The 20,749-nt window shown below is 48.7% G+C and overlaps 1 protein-coding gene and 1 non-coding gene across 5 annotated transcripts in view; both read left to right on the top strand.

Annotated features, from left to right (window-relative positions):
- The first annotated feature begins 188 nt into the window (after positions 1-188).
- Positions 189-260, top strand: trnag-ucc (transfer RNA glycine (anticodon UCC)). Its single transcript has one exon. It is a non-coding gene; the product is annotated as a tRNA-Gly (tRNA).
- An 8,228-nt stretch (positions 261-8,488) lies between these two features.
- arhgap5 (Rho GTPase activating protein 5) overlaps positions 8,489-20,749 on the top strand; it is a 39,442-nt gene continuing 27,181 nt past the window's right edge. For 2 of the 4 annotated variants that reach the window (XM_061777122.1, XM_061777121.1), the window contains exon 1: positions 8,492-8,755. The gene's annotated coding sequence lies outside the window, so the exon portion shown is untranslated. Of the gene's footprint in view, positions 8,756-20,749 lie in introns of all 4 variants that reach the window. The other 2 variants (XR_009789061.1, XM_061777124.1) reach the window with 2 other exon arrangements.

Below are 20,749 nucleotides of genomic sequence, written 5' to 3'. Positions count from 1 at the left end.
CAACATAGGAATTGAATGATTGACAGACGACACTTCCCACGAGATTCTGAACTCGCTTGAAAGTGGCAACAAGGTCAAGGCGACTTTTTCTGCGTTTGTGATGTCTGGAGCTAAAGGCTCAGTCGTCGTGCGCTGAAGTTCATTTCATTCGGGTACGTAACAGAGTTTGTCCAGTGCAGTTGACGCAGGCGTTGGTGGTATAGTGGTGAGCATAGCTGCCTTCCAAGCAGTTGACCCGGGTTCGATTCCCGGCCAACGCAAGACTTTTTTTTTTTTTTTTGTCGTTGGCGACATGGTGAAAAGTCCGGTGAGTACATCTGCCTCACAGTTGTGAGGTTGCGGGTTCAAATCCGGCCTCACCTGTGTGGACTTTGCACGTCCTCTCCGTGCCCGCGTGGCTTTTTCTCCGGGTGCTTCGGTTTCCTCCCACATCAAGATGACATTGGACATTCTCATTGAAGACTGCCAAAGTGCGAATGGTTTGTTTCTGTGTGCCCTGCGATTGGCTGGCGACCAGCTGAGGGTGTCGCCCGAAGTCAGCTGGGATGGGCGCCAGTGTGCAAAATGGACGCACGGAAGAATCCAAGTTGGCGGACGTCGTGAGTTTCGCTTGAGGCTGCAGTTACATCGGCAAACGGCAGAGGGAGCTGAGTGAGTTTCTTGACCAGTTGTGAAATTGGAAGGGGGTCTGTTGTCGTACCAGGGCAAATTCCTCGTGTGTTTTTTGGACATACTTGGCAAATCAAGACGATTCGGATTCGGATTCGGATTCGGATTCTTGGGACCCAAGTGAAATATTTCATTTGAACCAAAGCAATTTCTGGACATGAATGTGATTTGCGGGTATATCGATCCGGTTAGCACATCTGCCTCACAGTTGTGAGGTTGCGGGTTCAAATCCGGCCTCGCCTGTGTGGAGTTTGCATGTTCTCCCCGTCCGCGCCTGCGTGGCTTTTCTCCCTCATCCCAAAAACATGCATCTGAGGTTGATTGAAGACTAAATTACCCGAAGGTGTGAATGTGAGCGCCAATGGTTGTTTGTTTGTATGCGCCCTGCGATCGGCCGGCGATCGGTTCAGGGCGTACCCCGCCTCCCGCCCGAAGAGAGCCGGGATAGGCTCCGGCACGCCCGCGACCCGCATGAGGAGAAGCGGTACAGAAAATGGATGCCCACTTGCACGGAAGGAGCGACATTGACATTGGTTCGAAAAATGAATCCATTTTGGTGAGATGAACTTGAAGACGCAATAAGAGCGGGCAAAGCCTGCGCCTCGTGTGACGCTTGCATGAGCGTGCAACTAAGCTAAATTAGCGATGGTTTAACATGAAATACAAACTTTTAGATTCCATTTTCAGGATGCACCAATTGAATCAAAGCTACAATTTTAAATGTGATGGATTACTTTGATCACTAAGTTATGCGGCGTTTCTTTTTTTTCAGTGCAGCAGGCTCCCTGAGGGACACCAGAAGACAATGCGTGCGACTGCTCAGTCATGTCGCCTGACTCATTTTCCCAGCATGCACCTTTCCTGGAAGACTTGACGACAGCTGGGAAATGCGAGGACGTGCCACGCACGCACGCACACGCGCGCGACCATGTCGATCTGATTGCTTGAAATGATGGAAAACAGAAAAACTCTTTTGTTTCTGATGTGGCTATGTGTGCGTTTCCATGTGAGGATTGCGTAAAGTTGTCCCGTTTGAATGATTTCGCTGCCTTCAACCTTGCGCCAAACGAGATCAATAATATAACACGCTCGCATGTTTTATTCATTCGGGTGAGACCGAAACTTCAAAAAATCCAAACTAGGACAAAATCTGGTTGCTGTCGTGTGTGTGTGTCTCTTGATGACACACACAACTGCATCAGAAAGACTTTTTGTTCCTTCTCATTTTGGCTCGTGTTGTTTGTCACCACACACACGCGTGTGTACAGGACAAAACGCGTACGCACACATTTGAACAAATGTACAAGACCAAAGACAAAAGTGTGCAGTACAAAGACACGCCGCTTGAAACGCAAACGTCCATGAACTTTTTTCAAATGGGTTTGCTCAATCGAGTCGAACGCCGAAGTGAATCGATGGGAGAAATCGATTCCGACCCGCGCCTCGTGTCGTTTCCCATCATGCATCGCAACGAGCACGCCGCCGTTCCTTTTGTTCTCCAGTGTGTGTGTGTGTGTGCGTGTGTGGCCTGGGGCTCCAAACGTGGCTCGTGGTTGCCGTGGCGACATAGGTCCAGAGCTCTTGAGTCTGATTCCTGAGAGTGTTTGCGGTGTGTGCGTTGATTTTGCACGTTTGCGGGCTCGAAGGCCGATCAAAGGTTTTTGACCCCTGCAGGTTGCGGCGTGTGGCCACGCCCTCTTTTTCATGCCAGAGACATCAGAGAAAACAAAAGGATGTCAAATGTTGTTGTGATTGAAATGGTATCAATCTGTTTTGTTATGTTTTCCACGAATGACTGCATTTCTTGTCATGAGCACTTTTGGGGGGAAACGTCGTTGAAGGCTATTCGATACCAAGAGAGAGCAGACTTCGGCTTTTTGCGGCTGCACTGCATCACAGATTTTGTTCTGGCACTTCCATTGTGGACGATTCACTGCCTTATGGTATAATATTAATAATCTCATCATGGCCTGAAACCCCAAAGCGACCTTGAAAGCGTAATCTGAAGGAGAATGCTTCTCTTCAAACCAAACAAATTCTTCTGTTACGTGAAAACGGCAACGTCGTGACTTCGTGCGCGGCCGACTATCCAGTGTGTCGTGTTTCCTCGCGATTGCGTCATAAACGACGCGTGCAGGCCGAAAGGAGCGTTCGTGTTGCTCTGACTGAGCTCGAAAGCCGATTGGCCGACGATTTGCACGTAGCTGCTGACAAGAAAAGATGTCGGGAAATCTCCTGATGGTTTCTTTCCGCTCACTCGCAGATTTGATGTGTTCGGTTTCATCCGTGTTGGAAACGTCGAGATGCAGTCGGTTCCGGTTGTTTCGTTTCACTCTGCGGTTAAATTGCGGAACCAAATTGACTTGGATTTTGGTTCCTTTTAAATGAACTTCTTTGGGATAAAATGTATTATTTTCCTTTTTATTATTTGCTTTTTAGATGTTTTTCAAAAACGACTTTTTTTTTAATGATTAAAAGTGCAGCAGGTCACTTGGATCCATAAAAAGTGAACAAATATTTGTTTGGATTATTTTTCGAGGAGAGGAAAATGACATCAGTTGATCACATTTCAATTGCGTGCGACCGATGTTCGTGGACTTTTCCCCACCATTGTTGCGTCGCGACAAGATCTTTTTTATTGCCAGAAAGGAAAGGAAAGTTTGTTTGGTTTTCAAAGCGTGTGAATATGCAAATACACAGGCTCGGACATACAGTAAATGTCTATACCGACGCATGCACATACACACAAGCAAACAAACGACTGCAAACAGAGAACAAATTGAAGTTTTGATGAACAAAAAAAAAAGAGGTTTGAAAAAATCCAGATGCAGGCAGATCAGGTCAAAAGCCTTCATTATTTGTCTTTACACTTCAGCCATTGAAAAAACAAGAACGCGTCTCAGCTCACTGGCCTTGGTTTTCAACATTGTTGAATGACGCCGAAGGGTTAACCGTCCTGCCTCAGATGGAAAAACGGCCGCTTGAACGATTTGATTTCCTTTCTCGGGTGATGACAATCTTCCCAAATGCAACACACTTTGACTTGAACGAACCGACGGCGGCGGCACGCTGGCCGACTGGTTAGCACGTGCGCCTCACAGTTCTGAGGTTGCGGGTTCAGATCCCGGCCCCGCCTGTGTGGACTTTGCGTGTTCTCCCCGTGCCCGCGTGGCTTTTCTGCGGGCGCTCCGCTTTCCTCCCACATCCCAGAAACATGCGTGGTACGTTGGTTGAAGACTCCAAATTGCCCGTAGGTGTGAATGTGAGTGCCAAAGGTTGTTTGTTTCTATTTGCCCTGCGATTGGCCGGCGACCGGTTCAGGGCGTACCCCGCCTCTCGCCCGAAGATAGCCGCGATGGGCTCCGGCACGCCCGAGACCCGCGTGAGGATGAGCGGTAAAGAAAATGGATGCAGGGACGAACCAACGGCTTCTCCAAACCCTTCCAGGCTCTGGACCGCCTCCTCACGTGCCCGCCGGAAGATGGCGCCCGTCGGTGAGGCCTTCGGGACCGATGAGGATATAACGCTCATTATTATTCGGATTTTCTTTTTTTCAACCGTCGCTGAGGCGGAACGGAGGACCTGTTGCCCTTTTATGCCCAAACGGTTTTGGGGATTTTGATGCACTGCCACCGTGGTACTTTGTGTGCTGGCTATTTATTGAAAATGTCGGGTGGGTAGCGACAGAAAAGAAAAAAGGAGAGGACGGAGAGAAAAATAAACAAGAAAAGACAGGAGACCCGCAGTATGAAAACCCCAAAAAGATGAATCCGAATAATGCTCACGATGGGCACTACAATGTGTTTTCTGAAGGAACGATCATACGCACGCTGCTCTTCAGACATTCGAGTTGTGAGCGTGCGTGTCCTTGCGCCAGGCACTTTGACTTGCATTTAGAGTCGGATCGATTGACGTGCAAGGCTTCGTACGTGTGCGTCCTTGAGCCTGATGTTGGTTGGTGTTAGTTTGCGTTGGTCCTCAGCAGATGTCACACTCGCCGCCTGGAAGAATTCCTTTCCGAAATGGAAAACACTCAACACATGATGAGACGGTGTGCGCTTGCTAAAGACACTTTGAGTTGATTTTGGATCACCAAAGACCCCTTATGACGACGACGGACAATCGACTTGGTTTTCCCTTGCCCGGACGCGGGTCACAGGGGCCCCCCACCGGAGCCGGGCCCGGTGGCCGGGTCGGCGCAGCCCAAAAGGGTAACGTGGGTCCCCCTTCCCATGGGGTCACCACCTGTGGGAGGGGCTACAGGGGTCGGGTGCAGTGCGAGCCGGGGGATGGCCTAAGGCGGGGACCTCGGCGATCCGATCCCTGGTCAACAGAAGCCGGCTCTCGCGACGTGGATCGTCACCTCTCTGGCAGGGAAGGAGCCCGAGCCGGTGCGCGAGGTCGGGAAGTTCCCACTAGATATAGTCGGGCTCGCCTCCACGCGCACCTCAGGCTCTGGTACCAGTCCTCTCGAGAGGGGTCGGACTCTCTTCCGCTCTGGAGTTGCCCACGGTGAGAGGCGCCGAGCAGATGTGGGTAGACTTATTGCCCCCCGGCTCGGCGCCTGTACGTCGGGGTTCACCCCGGTGGACGAGAGGGTAGCCTCCTTCCGCCTTCGGGTGGGGGGACGAGTCCTGACTGTTGTTTGTGCCCATGCGCCAAACAGCACTTCAGAGTACCCACCCTTTTTGGAGTCCTTGGAGGGGGTGCTGGAGAGCGCTCCCGCTGGGGACTCCATCGTTCTGCTGGGGGACTTCAATGCTCACGTGGGCAATGACAGCGAGACCCGGAAGGGCGTGATTGGGACGAACGGCCCCCCGTTCAGAACCCGAGCGGTGTTCTGTTATTGGACTTCTGTGCTCGTCACGGATTGTCCATAACAAACACCGTGTTCAAGCATAAGGGTGTCCACACGTGCACTTGGCACCAGGACCCCCTAGGTCGCAGTTGGACGATCGACTTTGCGGTCGTGTCATCGGACTTGCGGCCGCATGTCTTAGACACTCGGGTGAAGAGAGGGGCGGAGCTGTCAACTGATCACCACCTGGTGGTGAGTCGGCTCCGATGGTGGGGGAAGATGCCGGTCCGACGTGGGGCGCTGCTGACCTCCACTCGGGACGTTGTGAGTCGGTGTGGAAAATACTTCGAAGACCTCCTCAATTCCACCGACACGGCTTCCCATGAGGAAGCAGAGTCTGGGTTCTCTGAGGCGGGCTCTCCTATCTCTGGGTTTGAGGTCACCGAGGTAGTTAAAAAGCTCCTCGGTGGCAAGGCCCCGGGGGTGGATGAGATTCGCCCGGAGTTCCTAAAGGCTCTGGATGTTGTGGGGCTGTCCCGGTTGACACGCCTCTGCAACATCAGGGAGAGTGCCTCTGGATTGGCAGACTGCGGTGGTGGTCCCCCTTTTTAAGAAGGGGGACCGGAGGGTGTGTTCCAACGACAGGGCGATCACACTCCTCAGCCTCCCTGTTAAGGTGTATTCATGGGTCCTGGAGAGGAGGGTCCGTCGGGAAGTCGAATCTCAGATTCAGGAGGAGCGGTGTGGTTTCGGTCCTGGCCGTGGAACAGCGGACCAGCTCTACACCCTCGGCAGGGTCCTCGAGGGTGCCTGGGAGTTCGCCCGACCAGTCTACATGTGTTTTGTGGACTTGGAGAAGGCGTTCGACCGTGTCCCTCGGGGAGTCCTGCGGGGGGTGCTTCGGGAGTACGGGGTACCGAACCCCCTGATACGGGCCGTTCGGTCCCTGTACGACCGGAGTCAGAGTTTGGTCCGCATAGCCGGCAGTCAGTCGGACTCGTTCCCGGTGAGGGTTGGACTCCGCCAAGGCTGCCCTTTGTCGCCCATTCTGTTCATAACTTTGATGGCCAGAATTTCAAGGCGTAGAGGGGGTCCGCTTTGGTGGCCTCAGTATTGCGTCTCTGCTTTTTTGCAGATGATGCGGTTCTGTTGGCTTCATCAAGCCGTGACCTGCAACTCTCACCGGAGCGGTTCGCAGCCGAGTGTGAAGCGAGAGCCCGGCCGATCCGGGGCCTCCGCTCGGTGCGCGTGACGCCGTCTTTCTTGCCAAAGTCCGCGCGACTTTCCGTTGAATTTTCTGCCTCGAAGGACAAATAGCAAAAGTCCCCTCGTTCGTCCCAATATGCCGTTTCCACAGTATGCGAGGGCTGCTGTCCAACTGTCGCGACCCTTTTGTTCACCACGTACTCTGATGTCGTGTCATGTGTTGTGTCACATTGTACAGTTTGCAGTCTAAGTATTTTGGGACTTGCTTTGCTTGACTCCGCTGTCACGTCAGCATTGCAAATGAAAACCTGCGATGACAAAAATGAACCCAATTGCGACGGCGTGATTGTTGTGTCGTGAGGGATGTCACTGCATTGTGTGTGTGTGTGTGTGTGCGCGCCGGATGATGCGCACACACACAACTATCGACTATCCTCCGGTTTTTGGTTTGTGACTTTCCGTGACGTGTGTTGTTGACGGTCAGCGAGAGCAAGAAGAAGGCTGCAAGTTGCGCACGCCAGCGACGCCCGCCGCTCCATTTGTGAAGGAAAGTGTACTCGACGCGGCGCCGTCCATTCACGACATCTCACACGCACGCGATATGAATACGCTCCCATTTATAACACCGATACATTTGGATTCCGATGATTATGACGTATGTATCTGTATGAAGTCTTCTTTCTGGGAAGCGGCCCATCCTTTCATTCCCCGATGAGCAAATTGGCCTCTTTGAAATGCAGGCGCATCGGACATATTTAAAGGATTTCCGGGGGGGGTCCCAAACGTAATTAGATGACAGGAAGTGAGCGAGGGCCAGCTTCGTTTGTGTTTGGAGGATTCATTCCTACCAGTCAAGATGATTCTCGACACGATACACAAAAAAGACGTCAATATTACCGTTACAATCGTATCACGCTCAAACAGGAAGCCTATGATCTATAGTTACATCATAAACCCATGATATGATTTGATTCTTCATCATAATTTCATTTTCGATTTGCGTTCCTCATCATTCGCTCCGCCTGAGCCGATTCTCCCGTCGTGTACGACGCGCACACGCAGTCGCGCCGCGGCTGGGAACATTGGCACCGCCGGGTCATTGTCTGCCCGGGCGTCCTCACTTTGGTCGCGGGCGAGCCGACGACGGTCCCCGCTGACTTTGGGCCTTTGACCCCGAAATCGCAAACGACCATTCGCACCTACGGGCAATTTCGAGCCTGACCTAGCATGCGTTTTCTGGGAGGTGGGAGCAAAGCCACGCAGGCACGGAGAGAACATGTCAATCAGAATCAGAATCAGAATCAGAATCCTCTTTATTTGCCAAGTATGTCCAAACAACACACAAGGAATTTGGAGCCGCTCGAGTACGACGACAGACGGTCAACTGGCAAGAGACAGACACTTTGGAGACAGAAAGAAAAAAAGCAATAAAGGCTTGCTAGTTATCCGGTAATGCCGGTACATTATTCATATTATTTTTTTGGACAATTGTGCAAAAAGATGCAGAGTCCTCGAGCACTTCGAGCAGTTGGAATGACTCATAGAGGAATAGTCCGGTGCAATGAGCATTGCCATCGTCTATTATATTTGAAAATCCTTCTTTTGCTGGTCTGCCATTTAGCCAATAGAAATCATTTTGGTCATCCTAATTGACCTAAAACAGGAAAGGTTCAGTCTGATTTTATGTCAGTTAGTCAGGAAAAAAGCGTTATGTTTCTTTTTATACAGTCATTCCTATAGTCCTGCGCTAAAACTGCGTGCGTGTGAGTGAGTGAGAGAAAGATCGCGCACGTCGCCATTACTGCGCAGAGGCGGTCTCAGTGACGCGCACATTCCTCCTTCCGTCCTCTGTCGTCGTCTCATTCCTGAGCGAGTTTCTCCTCAGTTCCTCCCCAGCACAACACAGCCGAGCGAGCTAGCGAGCCGAGGATTGACTGGATTGAGGACGTTCACGCGGAGTATTAGTATTTTATTTTTGGAATTCCGTTGTGTCCCCTCCCCGCCCCCAGCCTTTTGAACGCGGGGACGCTTCGTATCTTTCTGCGTGGACGTTGGGAGCGACCATGTTGTTGTTCTTCCTAGGTGGGTACGGACGGGAATGTCTCCGGGCTGCCTGCCCGGGATTAAGGCGTTTTTAGCTCGTCGCCTAGCCTAGCCTACCCTAGCCTCGCCTCGCCTCGCCTCGCTTCGCTTCTCCGCGGTTTAAGATTAAGCGAGCCGTCCGGACCGGTAGCTCGAACAGAACCGAGACGAGAGCGGCTCAAAGGCGTCCGTCCGTCCGTCCGTCGGCGGCGCCCGAGCTGCGGATAAAGCAGCCGAACGGGCTTCCCCCGCGGGCTCGCACGGCTAAGCTAACGAGGCTAGCGGCTAGCCAGCGCGTCGGTAAAGAAGTCAAGATGCCCCCTCGCTCCCGTCTTCCGTCCGGCCCAAAGCGACATTTGTGTGCTTGGAAACCAACAGAAGTGCGCGGACACGAAAGCCCGTCCGCGGGGCTTTGACGCATTACCGGCGGCTCGAGTTGAGCGACTCCCCGAAGTGGCTCCGAACGTCTCACACCGACGACCTTTCAACTATTTGCCATTTGCCATTTGCCATTTTGCGCCCGCTGTTTGCTTTGGCGATTTGATTTTGTGGAGCATTTCTTTGTCGCCTGTAAAGTTGAAACGGTGTCACCGCTCCTGACGCCGACGCCGACGCCAGTACTCTTTCGGGGTAGGTGTGTCAAATTTCAAAGATTCGTTGATTTACACGAGACTGGCAAATCAGATCGATCTTTGAAAGTCAATTCCAGATAAATAAGACTCATTTCCCCATGACGCATTTGGAAAGTTAGGATGGTTTAGAACGAGTGAAAATGCACCAATTTTGTAACCTTATCGTTTCAAACGTTCACAACTTTCTTAATCTTTGTTCTATTTTCGAAAGGCTGGTATCATCGGAAAGCTTGCTAAACACACAACCGGCAGAAAATAATGATGAGCTGACGCTTCGGTCTCCATTTGCGCCCTGTGATTGACTGGCCATCGTCACCTGAAAAGAACATTCATGTATGTTCTGATTTTATTTTATTTTTTTTATTTTATTTTTTTATATGCAATTAGTTGTGAGAACCCTACAATGAGCCACTTTCACCATGGAAAGAAATATGAAGTCAAAATATATCGCAACTACTTGATCCTTTGCGGGTTTTAAAGGACAAGTTGACAATGTTTTCTTTGCTGTAAATTGCTGTCCTCATTAAAGCCAACATAGTGCATGGGTCTCTCTGAGGGCGAGCAGATGAACAAGGTTGAAAAACATCATCTCCCTGCAGTTTTTAGCTCAACATAAGAGGCGTAGAAGCAAACGCTCGGGTGGTATTTTGAGGAATAAATAACCCTGCGTTTCCCACACACGTCTTTGTCGATTTGTCTGATCGTCTCGATCAGATGGGCGTCGCCATCTCGTCTCCACGGCGACCGGATAAACCCGGCTGTCTTTGACCCTCGGGTTTGGGGTCACCGATGAGTGCAGCGGAGCGGGTCGTCCTCGGAACGCTGGACACGCGCGATGACCGAATTGTTTTTCGTAATCCGACCCCAATTCAACACAACTTCCGCGAGTAACCCTAAATGCCGCAGGAATGCAAAACTTGTCTGTTTTCCAGGAAAAAAAAGATGGCATGTTATGATAACAAAATCAGATTGATTATTATTTTTTATTTTTTTGGTTAATGAAGTCAACTTTTTTTCAAGAAAATAAAGTTGTAATCTTTTACATGAAACAAAGATGGAGTTTATTGGGATGAAAAAATTGTAGTCTTAGTCATATTTCTACAAAGACAGTCATAATATTAAGGTCAAGGTTTAACAAAAGAATAGTCATATTTCAATACGGTAATTTAAAAACACACATTCTTCTCTTAATATTTTCCCAATTATTCTGGATAAGAGGCCTTTATTTTCTAAAAACTAGGAGAGTAGTCTAAAAAAAAAGTTGTGATAGTAAATTCCGATTTGTAGCTTCTTTTTTTAAATCATGAGAATAAGAATTTTGCAATGTTAAAAAAAAAAAATTAACCGAGAGAGGTGTATTTTCTTATGATAAAAAGTTATAATTTTACAAGACAAAATGTGTATTTTTCCCAAGATAAAATCATTATAGTCATTCACTGCCAGCCTTCCCAGTTAACATGGATATTTGACTTCTAAAGCCGTCAATGGCAGTGAATTCATGTAAAGAATTAACAAGGGAAGAGTTTAAAAAATACAGAATTATTCTCTTAATATCGCACTTTTTATTTTGAATAGGAGGCCTTTATACTCTAAAACTAGGACTAGATTTGAAAAAATATTGAAAAATAAAAATGTTATTTCTGTAATATGCCCTATCTTTTAAAAAAAATACTTAATTGTTTTTTGGGGATGTAAGATTTATATGACGTCACAATCATATTGGCCCAAAGCCAAGGGAGGGAGGAGTCACTGTTTTATTAGAAGAAGTTTTATTGGCAGTCCCCAGACGCGCATAAATCAAAAAGGACGTGAGAACAATTGATTGCAAATAATTATGAATAACTCCGAAGTCGCAGGAAACCCGTTTGACAAGCGCCGTTTCAGAAGGTCAACGACGACGGCGCCGGCGCGTCGCAACGCGAATGTTCAACTCGCACGAGCGGCGGTCCGAGAGCGCCGAGTCGAGCGTGACGCGTGTCGTCGGCTCTTGTCGCGTTCAGATCGACTCGAGAGGCGGCGAGGTCGAGTCTTCGGGTTCTTGTATCAGCTTCTGATGCTTGCTGCAAATAGACAAGAATCAAATATGTGTCATAGCTTGAAGTTGTTGAGGCCCAACCATGGTGCCTCGCGTCAAACGAGACGTGAGATCTTTTCTGGTGTCTATTGTCATAATTGGCTTATTCAATTCGCTGAAGAAGACCGTTCAGCATACTTCTAGAAAGAAGCTAAGCTAATACTTGCACCGCTATATTGCACTTTTTGAAGCCATCGTTTTGTAGGACTTTTTGCAGAATCCGGCAAGTCTGAATTTGGAGTTGCGTGGCATGGGCTGTAGTACCGTGTTGTGCCACAAGTTGCCAGGCAGCACTGAGTTCTGCTGTGAGATATGCAGCTCGGGGAGTAGCCAGAGAAGCTCTCCAACTGTTATTGCTGGACTTTGGACCCACTCTACTAACAGCGCTTGATGTTTTTATTTTTTTATTTGGGGAACTAAGCTAGAAATAAATGTATCGTGAGAACAAGCGCCAAGGAATAGAAGGTTATCTAATATTATCAACACATGAATGTGCTTTTCAACTTATAGGCCCATTTTGTCAAGTGAGCTCGTGGAATAGCGGTGACATAGTAGTTCATTTCTGCTTCCAGGTATCTGTGTGGCTGTCTCGCGTTATTGTGTATTTGAGTATTTTCTCTCCAGACACTTAACGCGCTTCTAGCCAGTCCTATGTGACCACTGTACTATATCACCAAATCACTTATTTTGGTTGTTTTGCGACTTCATGTCGTGATAGCATAACAATTAGCATGGATTCTCCGTCTTCCCCTGTTAATTACTCCTCGTCCTCTCTCGGTGATAACGATACTTATCACAAGAGTATCTTATTTGCTGCCACGGAGGCGAACGCCCGACTTCGTGGCTCGGCATCGTATTTAGTCGCGTTAGGCGCAGAAAAGCAATAGCGTGCAATAAGCGTTCCCCGATAACAAACACGGAAAGCTGCGTACTTACCAGGGAGGCTGAGGAGTGTGATCCCCCTGTAGTTGGAACACACCCTCCGGTCCCCAGTCTGCCAATCCAGAGGCGCTGCCCCTGCCACGACAGGCACCGACCACCTTACGGCCTACGGCCACAGCTCCGGTCGGCCACCTCAGCAATGGAGGCGCGGAACATGTCAACAATGTCCCCCGCCTTCCCCGAGACGTGGGTGAAGTTCTGCCGGAGGTGGGAGTTGAAACTCCTTCTGACGGGGGATTCTGCCAGACGTTCCCAGCAGACCCTCACAATACGTTTGGACTCGCCACGTCGGACCGGCATCTTCCCCCACCATCGGCGCCGACTCGCCACCAGGTGGTGATCAGTTGACAGCTCCGCCCCTCTCTTCATCCGATTGTCCAAGACATGCGGCCGCGAGTCCGATGACACGACCGCAAAGTCGATTGTCGAACTGCGACCTAGGGGGTCCTGGTGCCAAGTGCACGTATGGACACCCTCATGCTTGAACGTGGTGTTCGTTATGGACAATCCGTGATGAGCACAGAAGTCCAATAACAGAACACAGCTCAGGTTCTGATCGGGGGGGCCGTTCGTCCCAATCACGCCCTTCCGGGTCTCGCTGTCATTGCCCACGTGAGCATTGAAGTCCCCCAGCAGAACGATGGAGTCCCCAGCGGGAGCGCTCTCCAGCAAGGACTCCAAAAAGGGTGGGTACTCTGAAGTGCTGTTTGGCGCATAGGCACAAACAACAGTCAGGACTCGTCCCCCCACCCGAAGGCGGAAGGAGGCTACCCTCTCGTCCACCGGGGTGAACCACGACGTACAGGCGCCGAGCCGGGGGGCAATAAGTATACCCACATCACACACCAACTCGGACTCCTTCCCTGCTAGAGAGGTGACATTCCACGTCCCTAGAGCCAGCTTCTGTAGCCGGGGATCGGATCGCCGAGGTCCCCGCCTTCGGCCGCCGCCCGGCTCGCACTGCGCCGACCCTTATGGCCACAGGTGGTGAGCCCGTGGGAAATTGCTACCCTGAAACATTATTTTGAAAAACACCTCGAAGCCACAACTTAAAACAAGCAAATGGAAAAAATGGTAACAAAAAACACCAATTCCTTACCTTGCCTGGCCTTACTTGCTTGGCTGGCACACAGTAAGGGGGACAAGTGAAGAAGTCTTCTTACGCCGGCCGGCAAACGAGATCGTCGTACGGCAACGGTAGACCGAGGACACCCCCACCCCCCATCAAATTTGGTCTTGCATCTTTCTCGTGCCTACACATAACTGCACGTTTGAGCCGTGAAAATATGTCTGTTTCATGCCTCAGGTGGCTGGAATGCATTCGACCGGGTCGTTGCGGGGCTTTTCCATGCCGCAACGACGAGGCGCTTTGAAGCAGAAGCACCAGCCACACATTGGCTGGCAAAAAAAAAAATCCCTTGCAGTCTTTCTCCGCGTGACCTGCGTGCACTCACAGCCGACAAGGAGGCGCTCTAAAGCACCCATGCCAGCTCCAAAGCCCTCTCCACATGTCATCCTCCAAAAATATCATAGCAGGGTTCGTCCATCATTTTTTCAAATGTCAAACAGGTCAATTTGACCCAAGGGTTAAGATCGCTAACTAGTCTGTGTACCCACCCTCCTTCCTGTTTACATTCTTGTGACCAATCGGAGAAGAGAACAAAGTCATCAGGTTTGTTGTGATACATTTTGCTTAGCTTGGAATTTTTTTGGGGAACAAACTAGAAGAGGAAATGAACCAAAGTTTTCAAAAGGCGATTGACATTATGATTTATGTCATAACTGTAACAAATGGATCCAACGGTAAAAGCTAAAAACCTGCTGATCCGTCGCTTCCCGAGAAGCGCTCGAGTGTTGGAATGTTTCGACTGTTTTCGTTTGGCGCTTCCTGCGGGGGTCCCGTCGCCACGACGGTGAGTCGGAAGCCGCGCGGCTCGTTTTGAGTCTTCTTCCCGTCGGACGCCCGCTCGGTAAGTTCGCTTGAAGAAAGACGATATGTTTATGCTAATCGAGCGGCTTTGACTTGACAAGCTTTTCCGTTCTTGGCGACGTGTTGGGGGCTTAACGGCATTTGGTCCTTTCTCGAAGCTGCCCGCTAAGGGATACCTTAATCCATGCAAGCAATATGATGAGCATGAAGCTAATTCACACACGTCCTTCCCGACTCTGAAGTTTGTGTGTGTTTTACACCGTGAACCCTCTGTGTCACGGGGACACACTCCTGACCCGCCTGCGACAGAAGAAAATGAGACCATATACAACTTTTGTTTTTTTTTATACTTACCGTTATCCTTCCCACATGCTCTAAGCACATTTAAACTCATTAAAACACACTCAGACTTATCAAAAGACACTTTTTGTTCTCCAGATTGCATCAAGCTGGTTGTCACTCCCAGTTGAAGTTGACTGTAAAACTGACACATAAAATAATAGATGAATAAACATTGTATACTTAAACCACAAAAGGTTTCAACCAAATGGTATAATTTCATCTAACCAAAGTCTACTTGGTGTGGACATGCGCACTGAAAATATGAACTGCGCTCTCAATTTAATTGTCACTGCGCATTTGCACACCAAAAATATTTTTGGGGGGAAATTTTTCTTTTCAAAGGTGCCATATTTTACCGAACCAACTTTTTCTAGTATTTGGGATGTATTATAGTCTCAGTGGTGCCTCAGTAAACATGTGAAATCTGAATTGAAACGGTCCACGCATTCCTGATTCACAGACATTTTTCTGCCCTGAAATCAGCTCATTGGAATTTCTCGAAGATCTCCGCCTACCTCTCCGCTCCCGAGCCGGCGCTGTCGACGTAACAAACATGGCTCCAACGCAAGCGGCTGTCAGAGGGGCGTTTTCTGGACGCTCGGATGACAAATGCAAGGTTCAAATGAAATTGACGCTTGGACACGAAGTCCATGCTAGAGAGTCACTCTATGGAGGGCGAAACAGACAAAATACGGGACCTTTAAACAGTGCGGTAGACGAGGTTGCCTGAGAGAAGCGAGAGAACAGGCGGGCTTGTTTATTCTCCAGACGCAGCCGTTCCAAACACTACCATCATACAGTTTCCCACTCACCCCGGCCTCGTAGCGCTGCCCTGTAAAAAAACAGCTAGCGCTCCTGTGAGGGAGAACCAATGAACCAATGGCAAGACACGATTTCTCCAAGGTGGGCTCGCGCAGTTTGCGGGGGCGCTTCCCGTGGGGCGCAATCTCGCAGCTGAGCTCAGCTGCACTGAGAGAGGAACAAATGTGTTCAATGATTCGATGATTCAATTCCGTACGTTCAGGCAAACCACAAAACTCTACGACGCTCGGAGATTGGAAGGCAAATTCAAACGTGCAGTAAGTTGAGCACAAAACGGAGTTAGGGATGTTTTATCTCGTGCCTCCAGAGAAAGATGGTAGTATCTGCACCCAAGAACAACTATGACTTAAGTTCTCTTCATGGGGAAAACACTCGGAAACAGGAGACTCATGCTAGTGTGCAAATTGTAACATCTGTAAATAGGAACAAAGGTAAACAATAATATTCAGAAGTGTGTCACTTTTCCCTCTTTTATTGCAAAGGTACCAACACATTAAAATGACCTGTATTCTGTTTCTGTACGTAAAACTCTTAAGGGCTAATGCATCCTATTGCAAATCAATTTGAGTGTCATGAGAAGCTTCTGAAAGTAGCCATTATTGGAGGGTGCAGTGTGTTCCCACCAACCAGAAAGCCTTATTTAGTTAGGTAAGGGCTGTATTAAGTTATACAATATGCATACATCTAAAGAACACTTCATGACATTGCTATAGGCTCCATCTATTAATAACGCACGAGTGTCATGAATGGCCGGTCATAGGAATACATCCTAGAATCGCCAGTGCCAGTTGGGTGGTTGGCGGTTCAGGAAAAAAACGAGCACCCGACAAGAACCTCTGGTGCTGCTTTGAGGACCAGAACAAAATGTTGATGCGCACCCCTGATTAGAATGATGAAGGATGTTACTTTAATAATAGACTTTTGTTTTTTTTTAACACGCATGGAGCAGCAAAACATAGAAACACAGCATGCAACAAAATGTCATGTTTGGGTAACCTTTTTATGGGATCTCGCCGAGGGAAAAATCGGGTCCAAAAATCCTCTTCAAATTAGAGTGAAACATCCATCCATCCATCCATCCATCCATCCATCCATTTTCTACACCGCTGATCCTCCCCCGCGCGAGGGCACACATAGACAAACACATGCACACCTACGAGCAATTTAGAGTCTTCAACAGTGGAAGTGAATGATTTCTCAACGTATCTCTTCGACCTTGTCTTTTCATCTGCCACTCGGGAAACCCCTTCCAAAATACAATCATGTAATTGTCCAAAAAAAAGAAAAATCCAAAGTGATGATTTGCAAACTAGCTATAGAACCAGAACGGGCGTACGCGGGCACCTTTTGGCTGCCGCTTCTCCCTACGAAAGGTTTTGTTCTTTGTTTAAAACGTCTTACTTAAACCAGAATCCGCGGCCAAAGGTAGAACTCGGTTTGGTTTTGCGCCCGATTCCGTGGAGGTCCTACTCTCGGTGGAGTTTTGTGGACGTCATCGCCGTCTGCGCCCACTGCGGCCACCGACACCGAATGTGCAACTCAAAATGGCGTCGGCCGTAATCACAGGCTAAAAATGGTGTTTTTTGTGAATAAATGCGGCGTGGCAGTAGTTGCAGCTCTTGTCAGAATGAAGTGAGTAGTATCGGTGTTTCCCACAGGACGGGAGTCTATTTGCGGTGGAGGGGAGACGGCGGCTGGCCGCATTGCAAAGTCAAATGAACACTTAGCGGATAGCTTAGAATAAATTCCAATATTTCTATCAAAAAATACAATCCCTTAAAGGTCCCGTATTTTGCCTATTTCGCCCTCCATAGAGTGACTCTCTAGCATGCATGGACTTGGTATCCAAGCGTCAATTTCATTTGAACCTTGCTTTTTGTCCAGAAAGCGCCCCTCTGACAGCCGCTTGTGTTGGAGCCACTTTTCTATCCGCTTTGTCCAGATTTGGCTAAGAGCGCCCCCTTTCCTCCGATCGGGAGCCGACGTCCAATAAAATGAAGCGATTTCAGGCCTGGGCAGAAAAGCGTCGGGAACTCGGGAACGCAGGGACCGTTTGAATTCAGTTTTGCCATGCGTACTGAGGCATCATAGAGACAACATTACATCCCAAAATACAAGAAAAAGTTGCCACCTTTTAAGTAAAGAAATGACAAAGACGTGCAATCAAACACTAGCAGGGCTCTACATAACTTTTCCATTGGTAGCACTGGACCGTGCGTGATGTGTGGTCGAATGGAATTAGCATACTACAGCTTTGTATATGCTAAAGATGAATAGTTGCTCAAGTTATATCTGCAAAATGGATGACTGTGAATATGAAGTTTTCTGTGCAACAAGCGCTGGGTGGCTGACTCAGCAGTTCATTTCTTTGATGTCATTTGGAAAGAAGCGTAACAAAAGAAAGCCATGCACGTCTTTACATGTATTCTGTAACAGCTAATTAACTAACTTAATGCCTGCATAAATGGGAAAGCAACTGTGTGAGTTCAAATGTTTTTTGTTAACAAACGAGCAGAGCTTGATTTTTGGTAACAATGTAGTTGTTTTCAGAACATGCAGTACTGTACATACAATTACAACTCAATACTTTAGTTGGAAGTTTTTCAAAAAGATTTTAACGAAGAACTTAAATGTGTGGGTTTTTCAGTATGAAGATCCTGACGACTGTACGTCGGCTTTGCCCGACGTGGAGTTGCGTATCCAAGCCGAAATGCACACAAATACAAACGAAAGCAGCACCGAGTGCGCCGTGACGAGACTCCGTCACTGGCCTGCCGAAGGATCGACACCGTCTGAATTGTCGATGGCGCCGATACCGGATCGATTGGCAAAAGCGAATATCGATACTTTAGATACGTCGGTCATTTGAGGGTCTGTATTTTCAGTATCGTATCAGAAAGCAAATTGGCGGTATGGATCAAATCTCAGTACAGACAAAATCTGTTGACGGTGGCCAAAATGAAATTGTGGAGGCCAGCCACAAATAAATGTGGGAAACCCTGCGTATGATATTTCTTCTGATTCGCTGATTGCTTTTCTTCGCCCACTCCCGTCCCGATTCGTGTATAGCCCGAGTACACAGTAAAACCCGTTCAAAACCATGGCGAGATCCCGAAAGATCAATCGCCATGTAGATGCGTGTCCTTCCAAATTGTAAAGATTGTGCAGACAGTGCGCCGGTGTTGTCGCCTAGTCCGCCTTCGCGGGCCCGAGCTCCTCCGGGCTCGTCTGCGGCGACGTACGTTTTAAGATGCGGGCGGGAATAGCAGCACGGATCGGGCCTCCTCGCCCGAGATGTGAAACAGATGTTTGGATCGGGGTGAGCGACTGGCTCAAACATTGCGGACTGGAGGAATGTCACGCCGCAATATCGGCCCAGAAACGATAGCATTCGTCATTTTCTCGTTGCTTCGACAGCTGGCATTTTTGCTCACTACCGCGCTCCGAACGGGCCCGTTTGGACGCGTCGCTTCACCAGAAAATGAATCGGCGACGTGTATGCACACGCTAGCGGCTGAGTCAGGCCAAAGTCAACAACACGCCCATGGAAGGAACGAAACAAATACTCGTCTCCATCGTGTGCTTGTAGCGGGCGAACCAGCTGTCAGGCAGCGACGATCGCCATTGCGACAAGTAACGGCCGTTGTGGCGCCACACGGTTTGCTTCGCAAACCTGCCGGACCTGCCGGACTGTTTGCCCCGCCCCGTGATGTCATCCGGCGTCAGCCGCGCACCGGGCACCGTCGCTGCAGGTTGCTGAGGAGCTCACCATTTTCATTTTGATCACCCATTGGAAGTGGAAAACAATATAAAATTGAAGAAACAAATAAGTACAATTAAAAAAAAAACTAAATGCAAAAATAGCTGCAACAAAAGATGGTTTGAATAATTGATTCATCTGTCGATTTTTTATTTTTTTTTAAATTCATCAATGAATCGAATAATAAGCATTTTTAATTGACATCCCTTTCTTAACAGGGCATGATTTCAAATTGACAGTGCAGAAAATGTACAAACATCAATTCCGATTCATTTACTGTTATGGTCCGTAACATGTCTGAAAATGGGCCAAATGTCGATCGTTGTTTTCCCAAGTAAAAGCAGATGTTTGCAAATGAAACAAGAAACTGATCGGTCGGCTTTCATGGAGGACTGCGGAAGTCGGAGAATATCTACCGATGAGAAGCTGAAATGTGGAGAATTTGAAGTTGAACAGTGGCTCTGTAGGTGACAATTGAGCGGGGCGAGGTTGCAAGGCCTTCAGTGCAGCGCAGAGAAAACGCTGTGATTTTTGCACCCTTTTCAAGCCTCGTTCTCGATACTCGTTGTTGTTTTTGTATCATTCAAAGTTGGGTTTCTGTGCCGTGCCAAATGTAGAGGGTATTTTTGGAGACTTTATTTTACGGCCATATCGGGCAGTCCTGCTTTGAAGAGGTCGCGTGACAACGGGAGCGATCGTTGCCGTCCTCCTCCCCTCCGGAAGTGCAGCCAATTTGTTTGCTTGCGCAGTTTGATTGGCAGGCAAAAGGGACGCGCTCGTCAATCACGCGCCTCCCGCCGGACCTTGATGGATGCAAATAATCTCATTTTGCGTAGCGTGAAGGTTTGTTGCTGAAACGTCGCGGCGGCATGAGAACAGATCTGCGCTCGCTTTTGGTTTCTGTGATTGACTGTCACAGCCGAGCAAATCTTTTCAGGTCAGTGGCTGTCAAAGGGCCGCACTTGCCGGCCATTTTTATCCGCCTCCAAAGCGCGTCTTTTTCGCCGCACGGGGGAAAAAGCAAAGTGAAATGGACGAGGGCGAGTCACTCTCTGTGCCTCCTAATAAGCCGTTGTCACGCTTCAAAGGCTGAAACATTGGAGAGAAATCTGTATTTTCTCATTCTTTTCCAGTTTGGACTCTACTATTTTTAGATTTTCCACATTTTTGGTATCAGTAATTGGTTGTTTACATTGTGGATACGACTGGAATTGTGAATTCCCCTTTTCCCTTATTATACATTTCCTTATTTTGGAATTTCTTTGAACATTATCATCTGTTGACTTACTCGTGTGTCCAGTGGCGATGGGGACCGTACAGGACCACAAATATCCACAATCAGTAAATAATTGACACTAATAATTGAATAAGCAGAGGATCGGGGAAAAACTGACTCCCGCAAAGAAGCGGGGGTTTCTGTGAATATCGGGGGGGGGGGGGGGGACAGTAGGTTCCCCCCAGAAAACCGCAAATAAGTGCATTTCGCAAATGC

Source organism: Phyllopteryx taeniolatus, chromosome 6, assembly GCF_024500385.1.
Source record: "Phyllopteryx taeniolatus isolate TA_2022b chromosome 6, UOR_Ptae_1.2, whole genome shotgun sequence".
Classification (NCBI taxonomy): Eukaryota; Metazoa; Chordata; class Actinopteri; order Syngnathiformes; family Syngnathidae; genus Phyllopteryx; species Phyllopteryx taeniolatus.
The sequence above is the reverse complement of the archived record's forward strand: the minus strand, read 5'-3'. Positions and strand labels throughout refer to the sequence as shown.